The sequence below is a fragment of the Apodemus sylvaticus genome, chromosome 14 (genome assembly GCF_947179515.1).
Source record: "Apodemus sylvaticus chromosome 14, mApoSyl1.1, whole genome shotgun sequence".
NCBI lineage: Eukaryota > Metazoa > Chordata > Mammalia > Rodentia > Muridae > Apodemus > Apodemus sylvaticus.
The window spans coordinates 38,353,622-38,368,398 of NC_067485.1; the positions used below are offsets into that span (position 1 = coordinate 38,353,622).

Here is a 14,777-nt window from a genome sequence, read left to right on the forward strand (position 1 = left end):
ACCATTTATTGAATATACTTTCTTCTTTTCATTTTATATTTTTGGTTTCTTTGTCAAAGTCAAGTGTCTGTAAGTGTGTGGTTTTATTTCTATGTTTTCAATTCTATTTCATTGATCACTGTGTCTGTCTCTCTACCAATACCATGCAGTTTTGCACTGTAGTAAAACTTGAGGTCAGGAATGGTGATGCCCCCTGAAGTTATTTTACTGTTAAGAATTATTTTTCCTATTTTGGGTTTTTTCCCTTTCCAGATGAATTTGAGAATTGCTTTTTCCATGTCTTTGAAGAATTATGTTAGGATTTTGATGGATATTGCATTGAAGCTATAGATGGCCTTTGGTAGGATGGCCATTTTTATTATGTTAATTCTGCCAATCCATGAGCATGGGAAATCTTTACATTTTCTGAGATCTTTTTCAATTTCGTTTTTCTTTGTTTTCTTTTTTTTCTTTTGTCTTAGCTAGGGTTTTTATTGCTGTGACAAACCTCCAAGATGAAAAAGCAAAGTGGGGAGAAAAGGGTTTATTTGGCGTACAATTCCTATTTTTTTCCTTTTTTTTTAATTGAATATCTTCTTCATTTACATTGCCAAAGGTAAAACCTTTCCCAACCCCCCCAAAGCCCTCCTCCCTAAAGATTCGCTACCCCCCCTCCCACCCCCTGCCTCTATGCATATGCCCCTCTACCTGACACACTCCCACCTCCCCATCCCCATTCCACCCTCCATCTGTTTCCCTTTGTTGGGGCCTCTATGGAGCCTTTACCTGACCAAAGACCACTCCTCCCACTGATGCCCAACAAGGCATTCCTCTGCCACATTTTTGGCTGGAACCATGTGTACCCCTTGGTTGATGGTTCAATCCCTGGGAGTCTTGGGGTGTCTGGGTGTCTGAAGTCATTGTTCTTCCCATGGGGCTATAAACCCCTTCAGCTCCTCCAGAACACCCTCCAGATCCTCCGTTGAGGACCCCAAGCCCAGTCCAATAGTTGGTTGCTAGCTTCTGCCTCTGTATTTGTAAGACTCTGGCAGGGACCCTCTGGAGCCAGCCATGGCATGCTCCTTTTGGTACACACTTATTGCCATAGTTTTGGGGTTTGGTGACTGTTTATAGGATGAATCCCCAGGTAGGGCAGTCGCTGGGTGGCCTTTACTTAAGACTCTGCTCCACACATTGCCTCCCTTATTGCTCCTGTGAGTATTATGTTCCCTTTCTCAGAGGAACCATAGCATCCTCACTTAAATCCTCCTTTTTCTTGAGCTTCCTGTGCTGGGTGAATTGTAAATTGTTTATTTTGAGCTTTTGGACTAGGATCTGCTTATTAGTTAGTGCATACCATATGTGCGGGTTACCTCGCTCAGAATGACACTTTCTAGTTTCATCCATTTGCCTAAGAATTTCATGAATTCATTGTTTCTAATAGCTGAATCGTACTCCATTGTGTATATATGCCACAGTTTCTGTATCCATTCCTCTGTTGAGGGACATCTGGATTCTTTCCAGCTTCTGGCTATTATAATAAGGCAGCTATGAACATAGTGGAGCATGTGTCCTTATTACATGTAGGAGAACCTTCTGTGTATATGCCCAGGAGTGGTTTAGCTGGGTCCACAGGTACTACTATGTCTAATTATCTGAGGAATTGCCAAACTGATTTCCAGAGTGGTTTTACCAGCTTGCAATCCTACCAACAATGAAGAAGTGTTCCTCTTTCCCCACATCCTCTCCAGCATCTGCTGTCCACTGAGATTTTCATCTTAACTATTCTGAATGGTGTAAGGTGGAATCTCATAAAACTGCAAAGCTTCTGTAAGGCAAAGGACATAGTCAATAGGACAAAACAGCAACCAACAAATTGGGAAAAGATCTTAATTAACCCTACCTCCGATAGAGGGCTAATATCCAATGTAAAAAAGAACTCAAGAAGTTAGTCTCCAGAGAATCAAATAACCCTATTAAAAATGGGGTACAGAGCTAAACAGGGAATTCTCAACTGAGGAAACTCAAATGGCTCTAAAGCACCTAAAGAAATTTTCAGCATCCTTAGTTATCAGGGAACTGCAAATCAAAACAACACTGAGATTCCCCTTACACCAGTCAATTTCTTTCTTGAGAGATTTCAAGTTATTGTCATACAGGTCTTTCACTTGTTTGGTTAGAGTTACCCCAAGATGTTTTATATTATTTGTGGCTATTGTGAAGGTAGTTGTTTCCCTAACTTCTTTCTCAACCTGATTATCATTTGTATAAAGGAAGGCTACTACCTATTTATTTGAGTTAATTTTATATCCAGCTACTTTGCTAAAGCTGTTTGTCAGCTGGGGAAGTTCTCTGGTAGAATTTTTGGTAGTATACATAAGTGATGTATACTATCATGTCATCTGTAAATAGTGATACCTTTATTGAGAATCTTGCTGGGTATAGTATCCTGGGCTGCTATTTATGTTCTCTTAGACTCTGCATGACCTCTGATCAGGTTCTTCTGGCTTTCATAGTCTCTGTTGAGAAGTCTGGTGTAATTCTGATAGGTCTACCTTTTTATGTTACTTGGTCTTTTTCCCTTGTAGCTTTTAATATTCTTTCTTTATTCTGTGTGTTTAATGTTTTGATTATTATATGATGAGAGTATTTTCTTTTCTAGTTCCATTTATTTGTTCTATAGGCTTCTTGTAACTTTATGGCCATCTGATTCTTTAGGTTGGGGACGTTTTCTTCTATTATTTTGTTGAATACATTTTTAGGTCCTTTGAATTGGGAATCTTCATTCTCCTCTATTCTGATTATTCTTAGATTTGGTATTTTCATTGTGTCCTGAATTTCTTGAATTATTTTGGTTAGGAGTTTTTTATGTTTTGAATTTTCTTTGACAGTTGTGCCAATCTCTTCTATGATATCTTCTACAGCTGAGATTCTCTCTCCTATCTCTTATATTCTGTTTGTGGTACTTGCATCTGTAGTTCCTGACCTTTTTCCTAGATTTTCCATTTCCAGGTTTGTCTCCATTTGTGTTTTCTTTATTGTTTCTCCTTCCACTTTTAGGTCTTGGATCACTTTATTCATTTCAACTGTTTACCTGTGTTTTCCTGTTATTTCTTTCAGTGAGTTATTGATGTCCTCCTTAAAGGACTCTATTATCTTCATGAATTTTAGTTTCCTGATTTTTAGGTGTGTTGTTGTATTTAAGGCTTGCTGTGGTGGGAGAAGTGGGTTCTCATGATGCCTGCTTATATTGACTTTTGTTGCTTATGGTCTTGTGCTTGCCTTTCGCCATCTGGATATCCCTGGTGTATGTTGTTCTGGGTGACTGTCTGGAGTCTGCCTTTTTTAAATCCCTGGATTGCTTCAGGTCTCCTGGCATGTCTTCAGCCCCAGCTATAGCAGACCACCTGTGGGGCCTTCCAACTACGGCTCTTCACAGGGGCAGAGAAGCTGCTGATCTGTTGCCCTGGCTGCAGTAGATTTCCTGGGAGGCCTTCAGGCTCTTGGGTCTTCAGTGGAACAGTCAAGATGTTGCCCAACTGCATTGAGTACAGCTGATTCTCAACTACTCTGAGTGTAGTGGATACTCAACTGCTTTGAGTGCAGCAGCTCCTATAGGATGGGTCAGGATATGGTGTCTTCGCTGGAGCAGACCAGCTAAGAGTCTGCCCTTGTAGAATGGACTGGGCGGCAGAAGGAGCAGAAGAGAAAGAAGAACAGTGGTATTCTGGAGGGTGGGAATATTGGTGACTGAGGGGTCCTGAGTCCACTGGGATCCCAGCAGCAGTGCTGGGACTCCAGAGGGCTGGTGGGATTCTTACTAACTGCTCTGAGTACACCGGGCTCTCTAGGATGGATCAGGATATGGTGTCTTCACTGGAGTAGACCAGCCAGGAATCTGCTCCCAAAGAAAGGACAGGGCTGTGGCCCTTGTCTTGTATTGGTGAAAGAATAATACTGGCTTTATAGAATGAGTTTCTTAGGGTTTCTTTCTTTTCTGTTTCATGGGTTACTTTGAGAAGCCTTGGTTTCCATGTATATTTACATGTCTTGTAGAATTCAATAGTGAATCTGTATTTAAATAGAACCTTTTTTTCTGCTTCATTACTAATCCCTAAGAATGGGACTCTAAATGCAAAAGTAGCATATCATACAATTTCAAATAAATCAAATATTCAAAATATTTAAATTCATAAGCACAGAAAGCAAATCCAATTGCCAGGATTAGAGTTGAAATGGAGAATTTACTCTTAATATATATATGAAGTTTTGATTTAGGGGTACAAAAATACTTTGACACTTTAAATACTACTGATATACTAAGTATAGCTGAAATGTGCATTTAAAAATGATTAATTCATATAATGTGAATTTTATATTGGTTAGGTCAAAACTATGTTTTAACTACCACTTCTACAAATAATTGACTTGTCTGGGCCTTAAGAAATTGAACTATTTAAGCATCAGTTTCCCCCACATAAAAGAAGGATAATCCATTCTAACTTAATATTACTTATAGTACCTAATACAATACATGGATGAAAGAAACTAAATGGAAATTATTGTTGGGTGTTACTAATGTATTTATTTTTACTTGACTTATACATTCAATTGCTTTTCTCCAAAAAATTAATTGTTAAAAAAACAAAGAATAGATCTACTGGATGGAAATACAACTCAACTGTAGAATTGTGTTTTATAAGTAGGGGAATGGAAGAAAAGGGTGTGTAGATGTGACTGGGAGGAGACAAGAGTCAATGATGATGTGAAATTAAATAAATTAATAAAAAAAATAAAACTAACTCATGGCAACCTCAAAATTAACTAGATAAACAGGGCAGCAATAGATGAACATGTTTGAGAGCAAAGAAAGAAAGAAAGAAAAAGAAAGAAAGAAAGAAAGAAAGAAAGAAAGAAAGAAAGAAAGAAAGAAAGAAAGAAAGAAAGAACTATTGGCCATGAAATAATGTATCTGATAGAAATTATAGTGTTCATATCTCTACTGCAAAGACCTTTACTGGGATGAGTGAACATACTGTTATACATGATATATACCAAAGTTGGGGAGTTTCTCTGAGGGGGTCAATTGTAAGTTGAACTTCGTACACAAAATGAAAACTGTTAGGAAAACCCTGCTGCAGGACCTGTCACCAGGAAGCTATTGCAAAGCTATTCTGGAGTAGATCAGATATGTGGAGCTGGTGAACAGAGGGAGTATAACAAAGGCCAAAAGCTTCATCATCTATTGGACCAGAACAAGATGTCTGGATCTTGGCAGATGCTTAGCCCTTTGAGGTACCTAAGTATGGGAAATCCAAATGGATTATGAAGAATAACGGTGCATTTTCAAGAGCTAAATAAGTAGTGACTCACATATAACCTATTTAAGACACTTAGAAGAAATGGTTCTAAAAGCAATGGGATCTTTGTACATGTTCATAACACTTGTTTCTAGGATAGCCCTGAATGATATACTCCTCAATAAACATTACTTGTGTAGAGAAGGTAGCAAAAAATATTCAGAGGCAATGCCCACCTCATCTGAAAACTGGCACTGTACAATACACATAAAAAAAGCACAAAAGCCATAATATACTGACAGGTGACAATAATAAGGTACTTATTGTTTTTACTATGTTTAATCAAGGGGTCCTCAAAGGCAATCCATAAAGCACACACACTGCTCTTACATATGCTAAAACCCAAAGTGGAGAGCCTACTGATGAAGACATAATAGGCTTTGGCTTTCGTGTATGGATAAGTAAGTCTACAACTAAGCTAAGAACCAGCACTGTGCCTTCTGATTTGTTAAGGCCAAAATATATTGGATACTAGGGTGAGGGGTCAAGAAATGACCTGCTAAGGTGCTTGTTAACAAAATCACAAATCCAGGCAAAATATAACTGTTATTCCAATAGTGGCACAACATTCATGAATACAACCAACTAACTATTCTCTGATTTGGTTAAAGAATTATTTGAAATGACAACCCACATTTTTTATTCTAAGCCTTGACAAAAATCTGTGGCTGTGAGAGTCCTAACCTTTTCCAATAGGGAGGCTTACACTGTTATTTTGGTAAATAAATGTGATATGCTGTGATGATTTGAATATGCTTGGCCTAGGGACTAACACTACTAGGAGGTGTGACCTTGTTGGAATAGATATGGCCTTGTTGAAGAAAGTGTTTCATTGTGCAGGTGGGCTTTGAGATCTTCCCTCTGGGTGCCTGTACGAGAGTCAGTCTCTTCCTGGTTACCTTCATATCTAGATATAGAACTCTCAGCACTACTCCTACTATGTCTACCTACAAGCTGCCTTACTTCTTGTCATGATGATAATAGACTCAGCCTCAGAAAGTATAAGGGAGCTCCAATTAAATCTTGTCCTTTATAAGATTTGCCCTGGTGGTATCTCTTCACAGCAATGGAAACCCCAAATACATTTATACTACACATGACAGTTGTTGACAGTCTAGGAGGCAAGAGCAATTGCATAGAGGTTGGTTACTGGGAGAAAGTCATATCAATGAAAATAATGTTATTGTTTTATTATTCTTACTGAGACATGGCGTCCCAATGCTCATAAAGGAATCAAAAGACAGGTTAGCACACATTTCATTGATCAGGAAACTTTGCTGAAGAGTTGACAGTAGAGTGTAAGAGCCTGAGGGAAAGGATGAAGTGTTAGAAAATTGCTGCATTCCTTTGCGGTGATATCTTGGTGTGCTGATTTATGATCTAACTGAAGGCCATGTGTAGAAATAAGGACAACAATATATATGTGGCTAGGACAAACATAATGGTGATCAGATGGTCAACACTCTTGGAAGAATCAAGGTCAGAGGACCCTCACCTGGGATTTCAAGTGATTATTTCCTCCTGCAGCCATCTCTACACACCTTTGGGAGTGGTCTGGAGGACTACATAGGTGGTGTGAGGTTACCTGAAGGAAGGATTCTAGACAAGTTACTCTCCCCAGTTGATACACACACTGCTGAAAATTTTAAGGGATGCAACTGTCTTCAACCCAATCATGCTCCTGTGAGTATCTCTTCACTTCTGCTTCTCCAGAAGGTATTCACTCTTTTACACTAATCTCTACTTGGAGACAATACTTTCTTGGTTTTATGCAGTAATCAGAAAATGTATAATCTTTACTATAAAAGGTACATGGCACATAAGACTTTTGTCTCAATAGTTCTAAAAGAAATCTTTCTTGTTCTAGAGAAATGTAGCAATTTCTTGAGTTTGTGTTGTCTCCACTGAAGTAGGGAGAACAAGATATTCATATTATGAACTTTTCTTGTATACAATTTTGGGAGAGCTTGGCACAATCTCAAATGTCTAGAACAGACTTAGGACAAGAAATGATCCCTCTCAAATGAGAATTTATCTGGACTGAGACCACAGGAGGAGGATATAGGCCCAATTTGTCACAACTTTAAAAGAAAGCAGGTAAAGCTTTTCTGGTCCTAGGTCACGGCTCTAGAGTGACTGACCTGAATCAACCCAATGAAACTCTCAGTCTCATACTAAAGTGAACAATAACTAACAAACATGTATCTTAAATTGTCTTGAGAACTTGCCTCAAACCAAATGATTTTGTAAAAAGAAAAGCATGCTAATGTCAAGTGTTTGCCTTTATATTATTGATGATATATTTAAGAAAACTGAATTGGTACATACATGTATATAACAATAATTAATGAAAAAAAAGGCCATGAATATGACAGAAAGCAAGAGGGGTACATGGAAAAGTTTTAGAAAAGTTTATGGATACAAAATGACATAAATTATTCAAAAATAGAAGAAATATACATTTCTTAATTTGTAACAACTATATTTTATGAAATGTAAATAAAAATGTGTAACATACTTGGACTGATGTATCTCTTCAATAAGCAATAGATGCTCTCTCTCTTTCTTTCTTTGTGTATGTGTATGTGTCTGTGTTTATAAAAATCAAAGAATCATCATATTCTTTGAAAAATTGAGATGCTATAAATTTTGACAAGAGTTTGATTTTAAAATATTTGGTTAATAACTTCCACAATGAGTAATTTTTCTGATATAGTTAATTATTTGGGGTATGTGGGATTAGCTACTTTCCACACAATAGTCATTAACAATCCCCTCTCTTTAGTTTGGACATTTCAAATAACTTCTATTAAAGATTCTTTGGGACTTAGTTTCTTAGTCTTACAGGCTTTTGTGATTGTTTTGAGTTTTGGTTTGTGTTATTTTTTTAGAAGGTTTCCATATTTTCACTTTCATGTGTATGCATCTGATTTATATGTACATGCATACATCTTCTCATGCATGTGTGATCCTTGGAGGCTAGAGATTTATGTCGGGAATCATCTTTAATAGATTGCCTACCTTATTCATTGAGGCATCTTAACTATAATCCCAGTCTACCTAGAAGGCTAGTTTTCCCTATGCAGCCTTCTCTAGGGATTCTCCATCTCTATGGGGAGGCTGGTTTTACCAAGGGCTTCAACTCCCACCAGGCTTTGGCTTAGATTCAGGAGATTGTTAACTCCAGTCTTCATACATTATGGCAAACATTTTATCTATCATGCCCAGCTTGGTCCTCGTATACTGATTTCTGAAAGTCCTCTGGGCACCATCCCTAGTGCTTAAAAGCCTTTTTAATGTGGTACATTCTTGATCATTCCTCTTGCAATGACAAATTACCAATGTTTTAGAAGTCTCTCTGCCAAACATGCCTTGTTGATAAAATCAGAACAAATCATTCTCCCAAATTTGAAAGGTGCATGTCATCAGAGCAGAGGCCTAGCAATTTGTCTTATCACAGCATGAAGGACAAAGGCTTGAGGTAATTTTCACAGTAGATGATGTTTGTTCTTCCAAGCCAGCCTGTATCAGGTTGTGCAAGTGAGGGCTCTGTGTCTAGACAAGGCCTCTCTAATTTGTTGCTTGTAACTTCACATGGATAGACCATGTAAGTGACTTTTTTAATGGCAGGGGCACTCCTGCTGCTGCTATTGTCAAACCTACTTCTGTGGGAGAGTGTGGCTACTGTGCCCATGTGTGAAGCAATAAATGGGCAAATGCCAGCTGACACTCGAGCACTTGCTTAATCCGACATGTGGCCTATCTGAGAACACCAATCACTTCACTTTGGAAGTATTCAATGAGTTTGTAAGTATCTCAGAGTTTGTAACTTCTGGCTTCTCCAAAGAGGAGTTGTCAAACAACATCTGGGCAGTATTGCAACTCAGTGGAGAAACACTTTGATGTAAACATCATATAATATATACTTTCACAGGCACAAGGAGTTATGTGCCACTGAGATAAAATCAGAAAAGTGGAACAGGTTAAAAAATCTATAAATTTAAGGGGGGGAAGTCTTTAAGTGATTTTTTCACTCTAAAACAGATTTTGGTATATCTAATTAATCTTTTAATTAAAATGTTTCCACTTGCAACACAAAAACCTAAAATCCATGCCAGAGAACACTTTCTGCATTCCTCTTTTGGGTGCTGGGGGCCAGTTTCTGTCAGCATGTTTCACTTAGTGCAAAGCAGATACCCAAGAAAGCAGAATGGTTGTAGGGGATGGCCTGAATTAATCAGAACTAAATTGCGAAGGAGGAGAAAATCAATAGTGGTAATGATAATTGTAAGAATAATAGCATTTCAGAAATCCCCAAACTTGGGAGCCATGTGAAATGTGAGCTAATCACTCTGAAGAAACTCTTTTATCACTCCAACTAGACCCTGTCTTATGGTGAGGGTGCTTTGAAGGACAATATATCTCTTCCATGTCAGTTATGGTGGCAAAAATAGACAAGCACTTCAAACAATTGCGAGTTTGCAATGCAAGCTCCTCATATGTGCAATAAGTATACTTAAGATGTCCTATTTAATTACTAAAAATTCTTTCATTCTGCAGTCTTGAGATGGTAATTCAGTTTTTTGGGATTCCCTTGTAATCATTAACCTTTACAATTTTGTTCATAATAAAATTAAACAAGCTGTATCTTAAGTAATATACTTAATAAAATGCAGTGTTACTAAATATTAATAATATGTAAACATTAAGGATATATCTGTGTTTTAGTTTTTCATTGTATAATATTTCTAAAAATATTATGCTTGATTTTTTGACTGATTTTATTATAATCAGCAAATTGCATTTTTGAATTTTTGAGGATATTGCTAAAATGAAGATGTAAAACCCATTGATAACTGAAATAACAGGAAGCCAAGGATTCCCAAACACAGATATGTAATCAGTGTGCCATTAATATTCTTGGTAAGAGCATCATTAAAACACTAAATGTTTTGTAGTCTCCTTTTTTCTTACTCTTTTCAAATAACAACTCTTTAGAAAGCATGAAAAGATGAGACAATAATAAGTCAGAGAGGTTAGTAGACTCAAATAGGAGGTGGAAAAGTGAGGTTACAGATTCCACTCACTAACTACACTAAAGCGTCACTTTCCTCATTTCTAAATTTATATATTTAATGTAGTAATCATCCTGTAGTAATAACCATGGACCAAACATATTCTTTAGTTGCGTGTGGATTTCTTGTCTCTGCCCCCCAATTTACCAATTGTTCTAATCATTTCCAGGATAAAGAGTATGCTTCTGGTCCAGCCTTATCAGACAAAATCCTCTGGCTATGCTACAAATATTCCCTCTGTGTACCATATAAAACAACACAAGGCTAAGAGATTCAGGTGAGTGTAATTTTCTCATCAAATCAACTGAAACAGTCCACAGGCTCTGCCATGCTGCAGGTTGTTACAGGAAGAAGCAAAAGCAAACCAAAGAACACGCTTCCCCCACAAAAAAACCCCTGAGCAATCCAAGGGAGGAAAAATGACAATTCTCATTTGATGCCTACCCCTTGCTTGGTCTTTACAAGTACATGTTGTAAAATATTGAATGTGTTTTACAAGAGGCAAATATGGCTTCTGATGTAAGGCTGCCATATTACAAACTTCTAAGTAGGAAATATTATAACTTCATTCTATTCCTTGACATAACCAATATTAATATCTTAGGTTTAAAGCAATCAACTATGTACAGACCTAGCACATATAATTTGTTTTCTTTAATGATTTTGTATATCTGCTAAGCATATTCTGTATGGTCTGTGTCCAGAATGCACATAAGAAATTGTAAATGTGAGAGAAAGAAGGGAAGAGAATATATATCATGAGCTACCCCAATATCAGTAATCTGTGCCAGAAGAAACCCAGTCATCCAGTGTTGCAGAAATAACCTTAAAGATCCACAGTAGGTTGAAGCTCCAGCCAGTGACAATAAGACCATCTAACTCCTGGGAGAACTAGATGGTTAAAGGCAAACGTAGGAACATTACTAACAGAAACCAAGGCATTATGGCAGCATCTGAACCCAATTCTCCAATCTTAGCAAGTCCTGGATACCCCAACACACCAGAAAAACAAGATTTGGATTTAAAATCACTGGTCATGATGCTAGTACAGGAACACATGAAGGACATACTTAAAGAAATTCAGGAGAAAATGGATCAAAAATTAGAAGCCCTTACAAGGGAAACACAAAAATCACTTAAAGAAATTCAGGAGAATACAAAAGCCAATAAAGAGGAAACGCAAAAATCACTTAAAGAAATACAGGAGAACCTTGAGCAACAGGCAGCAGTCATGAAAGAGGAAACACAAAAATCGCTTAAAGAATTAGAGGAAAACACAAACAAGCAAATGACAGAACTGAGCAAAAATTTTCAGCATCTAAAAACAGAAGTAGAAACAACTAAGAAAGCACAAATATCAACAACAGAATACAAGAGATAGAAGAAAGAATCTCAGATGTTGAAGATACCATAGAAACCATGGACTCAACAGTTAAAGAAAATGCAAAATGCAAAAAGCTTGTAACCCAAAATATCCAGGAAATCCAGGACACAATGAGAAAGCCAAATCTAAGGATCATAGGTATTGATGAGAGTGAAGATTTACAACTTAAAGGGCCAGCAAATATCTTCAGCAAAATTATGGAAGAAAACTTCCCTAGGTACTCACAAAGTATTATACTGACACTGCAGCAAATGATCCTCAAAAAAACTGTATAACACAAGCTACAAACAGTACACTAGGTATCACACACAATTCAACATGAGGTCCTTTACTTAATGTTACTCGATGTGTTTGCCTAGCCTGAGGTCCTTTTGAACAAGACCATAGGTATGTTGATTGGCTGTAACAACACCCTGATGCAAGCAGTAGTAGATATTGCTGGTCTGGAGTCAATTCCTGGTGTGGGAGCTTTCATTTCTAAAGGCAGAGAGGTAGCTGAACAATTCATAAGGCTATCAACAGTACTAAAAGAAATCAAGTAATTACTGAACTTGGTAAGTTCCTGCCTTTCACTTCTTTGTTTTTCTCATTCATGAAATCTGCGACCCTGGTCGAGACATACGCATTTGAAATATCTCCCTGGGAGAGTGGAATATAGGCAGGCTTATAGATACCCTCACACCTGAGGGGTTGTTAGCCACTCCAGCTTTCTCAAAGGTGTTGTACTCAGCTGCACAACATAGACCTCTCAGGAGATGGTAATGTATCCTCACAATAGTTTAGGTGATATCCTTCCTGCACATAGTGAAGATCTCTTGAGATTTTGAAGATCTTATCACAGCATGCCTGGTCTGTCCACATCAACACCACCAAGTGGGGTCCTCATTATTTCTGTGGCTTTGTTTCCTTACAGTAGATCATAGGTAAATTTGACTGAAAATAAGTAAAGGAAAATAGTAAACCAGCAAAATCAAGACACACAAGTGGTACCCCAGAGATGATACCAAAGGCACAGGAACGACTTGTCTGGGAGAGCTGACACTAGCTTTTCTACTGTCTTTTGGCCAAAACCACATCTACAGTCAAGTAGCAAGTTCTATCTCCATTTGTGAGAACATATTCCATCTCAGATGAGCTCCATATCAAAGATATATGTGGGGGTCTTCTGTCTAGTTTATAGATAACTAACAAATCCACATGTGCCTGCTCCAGAATCATGAAAATATATGTTTGGCTGAATATTTCCTTTCCTAAGTGTCTCCCGAATCTTTATTCAACATTTAAAGTAACATAGAAGAAGAAAAACGATTATCACATTTAATAAGAGTTTATTTTTTGGTTATTAGCTTCATCTTGAATTTGAGGAAGATGAGAACTACCTTGCCTCATCTGGACTGCCAAACTACACCAGTTAAATAATTCCTATCGACTTGTTTTCTATCATGCGCTACTCACCTGCCTGAATTAAGATGGAAAAAGGATTGCTGCTCATGTCAAGATCCTGAGATGTAAAATGGTCCACAGACAGTGCTAAGTCTCTATTCTAGTCTCTATTCTGAAATGTGCAAAAACATATGGGATGCTATACTGCTGTAGAGACCCATTCCTCTAAACATTTTGGTTAATTTTATACCTTTTCAGTGTGTCCTTATCAATTAAGGGACTCTCCTTGGGGTTTTAAAAATGAATGCTTTAAAATATGTCTGAAAAGATTAATAACAAGCATATTAAAACCAATGAGATATTCCCTTTACTATCTGTCACGAGTTATTTGTATTTCTTGAAAATAAGATATGATACAACTCAACTAAGAAACATTGTGAGTCAGTGCCTGTTATGTAGACTCTTGGCATGAGATATTATTCTACCAAGAGCATAAAATCTTGGTATAAGTTTTGAAAGCTAGCAGCAACCATGAGTCAATTTTCACACTCTCCCAAGGAAGGAAAAACCTGCAAGTATTGTGCACTTTACTCTCCTGAAGTTCCATGAACTTGTCAATCCAGAGAGGGTTAGCATCTAAGGAGGAAATGGCATGTCCACTGACTGTATTCAGCCATGCTTGTCTGAGTTCTTTATACAGCACCATCTTACAACAGCTAATATTATCTCTACCTGGGTTCTAACAAGGCTCTTCTGAGCTAATCTGAACTTCATCTGGACACTGTTTAGTACTTTCCCCTCATCCTTTGAGGGTTCTAAACACTTTCAATTGTGACAATGTCTCATGAATGGAAATCCAGAAGAAGGTGAAGAAAGGTTACAAGAACTGCTCATTTTTACCATTCTTTTCTTTTCCTTCTTGGTGCCATCTTAGTAGTTTTATTTATTCTTCTTCCATAAGATACATCTCTACTGTAGCCTCCCTCCATTCCTTCATGTTCCCTACCCCTATCTTTCACTCTCCCTCAGACCCACTCCTCCTCCATTCCCTTTTAGAAAAGAGCAGGCCTCCAAGAGATGATCACTGAACACAGCATAACAAGAGCCACTAAGAGTAGGTACAGACCCTCATATCATGGCTGAATGAGGCAAGGCAGTAAGAAGAAGAGGGTTGCAAGAGCAGGCAAAAGAATCAAAGACACCCCATTCCCACTGTTAGGAGTCCCACAGAAACCCCAAACCAAACTGCCACAATGTATAGCAGAGGCTCTGGCAGTCACCTTAGCATGTAATAAAAATAAAGAACTAGGGTCAATTAAGCTGTGGCAATCAGTAGAGCTCACACCCCTCTTCATTAGCTTACTAACCAAAGGTTGATTCCTTCTGCCTATGGCAGACAAGCTCAGGAGTCCAGGCTAGCAGTGTCTCTGTTCCACACAGTCATCTAGGAATCTGTGCGTGCACACACACAGGTATTGTGTGCCTATTCAAACTGTACAACAAACACACTGGGCCAGGAAAGGAAGAACCCAAGGGCATAGTTTCTCCTGTAAGTCATTGTGATCTTTCCTATGCTGTGTCTCCCCATATAGGCTG

At 37.9% G+C, this 14,777-nt stretch overlaps 1 pseudogene; it reads left to right on the forward strand.

The window, feature by feature from the left end:
* Nucleotides 1–6,991: 6,991 nt before the first annotated feature.
* LOC127664655 (prolactin-5A1-like) lies at nt 6,992–13,332 on the forward strand (annotated as a pseudogene).
* Nucleotides 13,333–14,777: the final 1,445 nt, after the last annotated feature.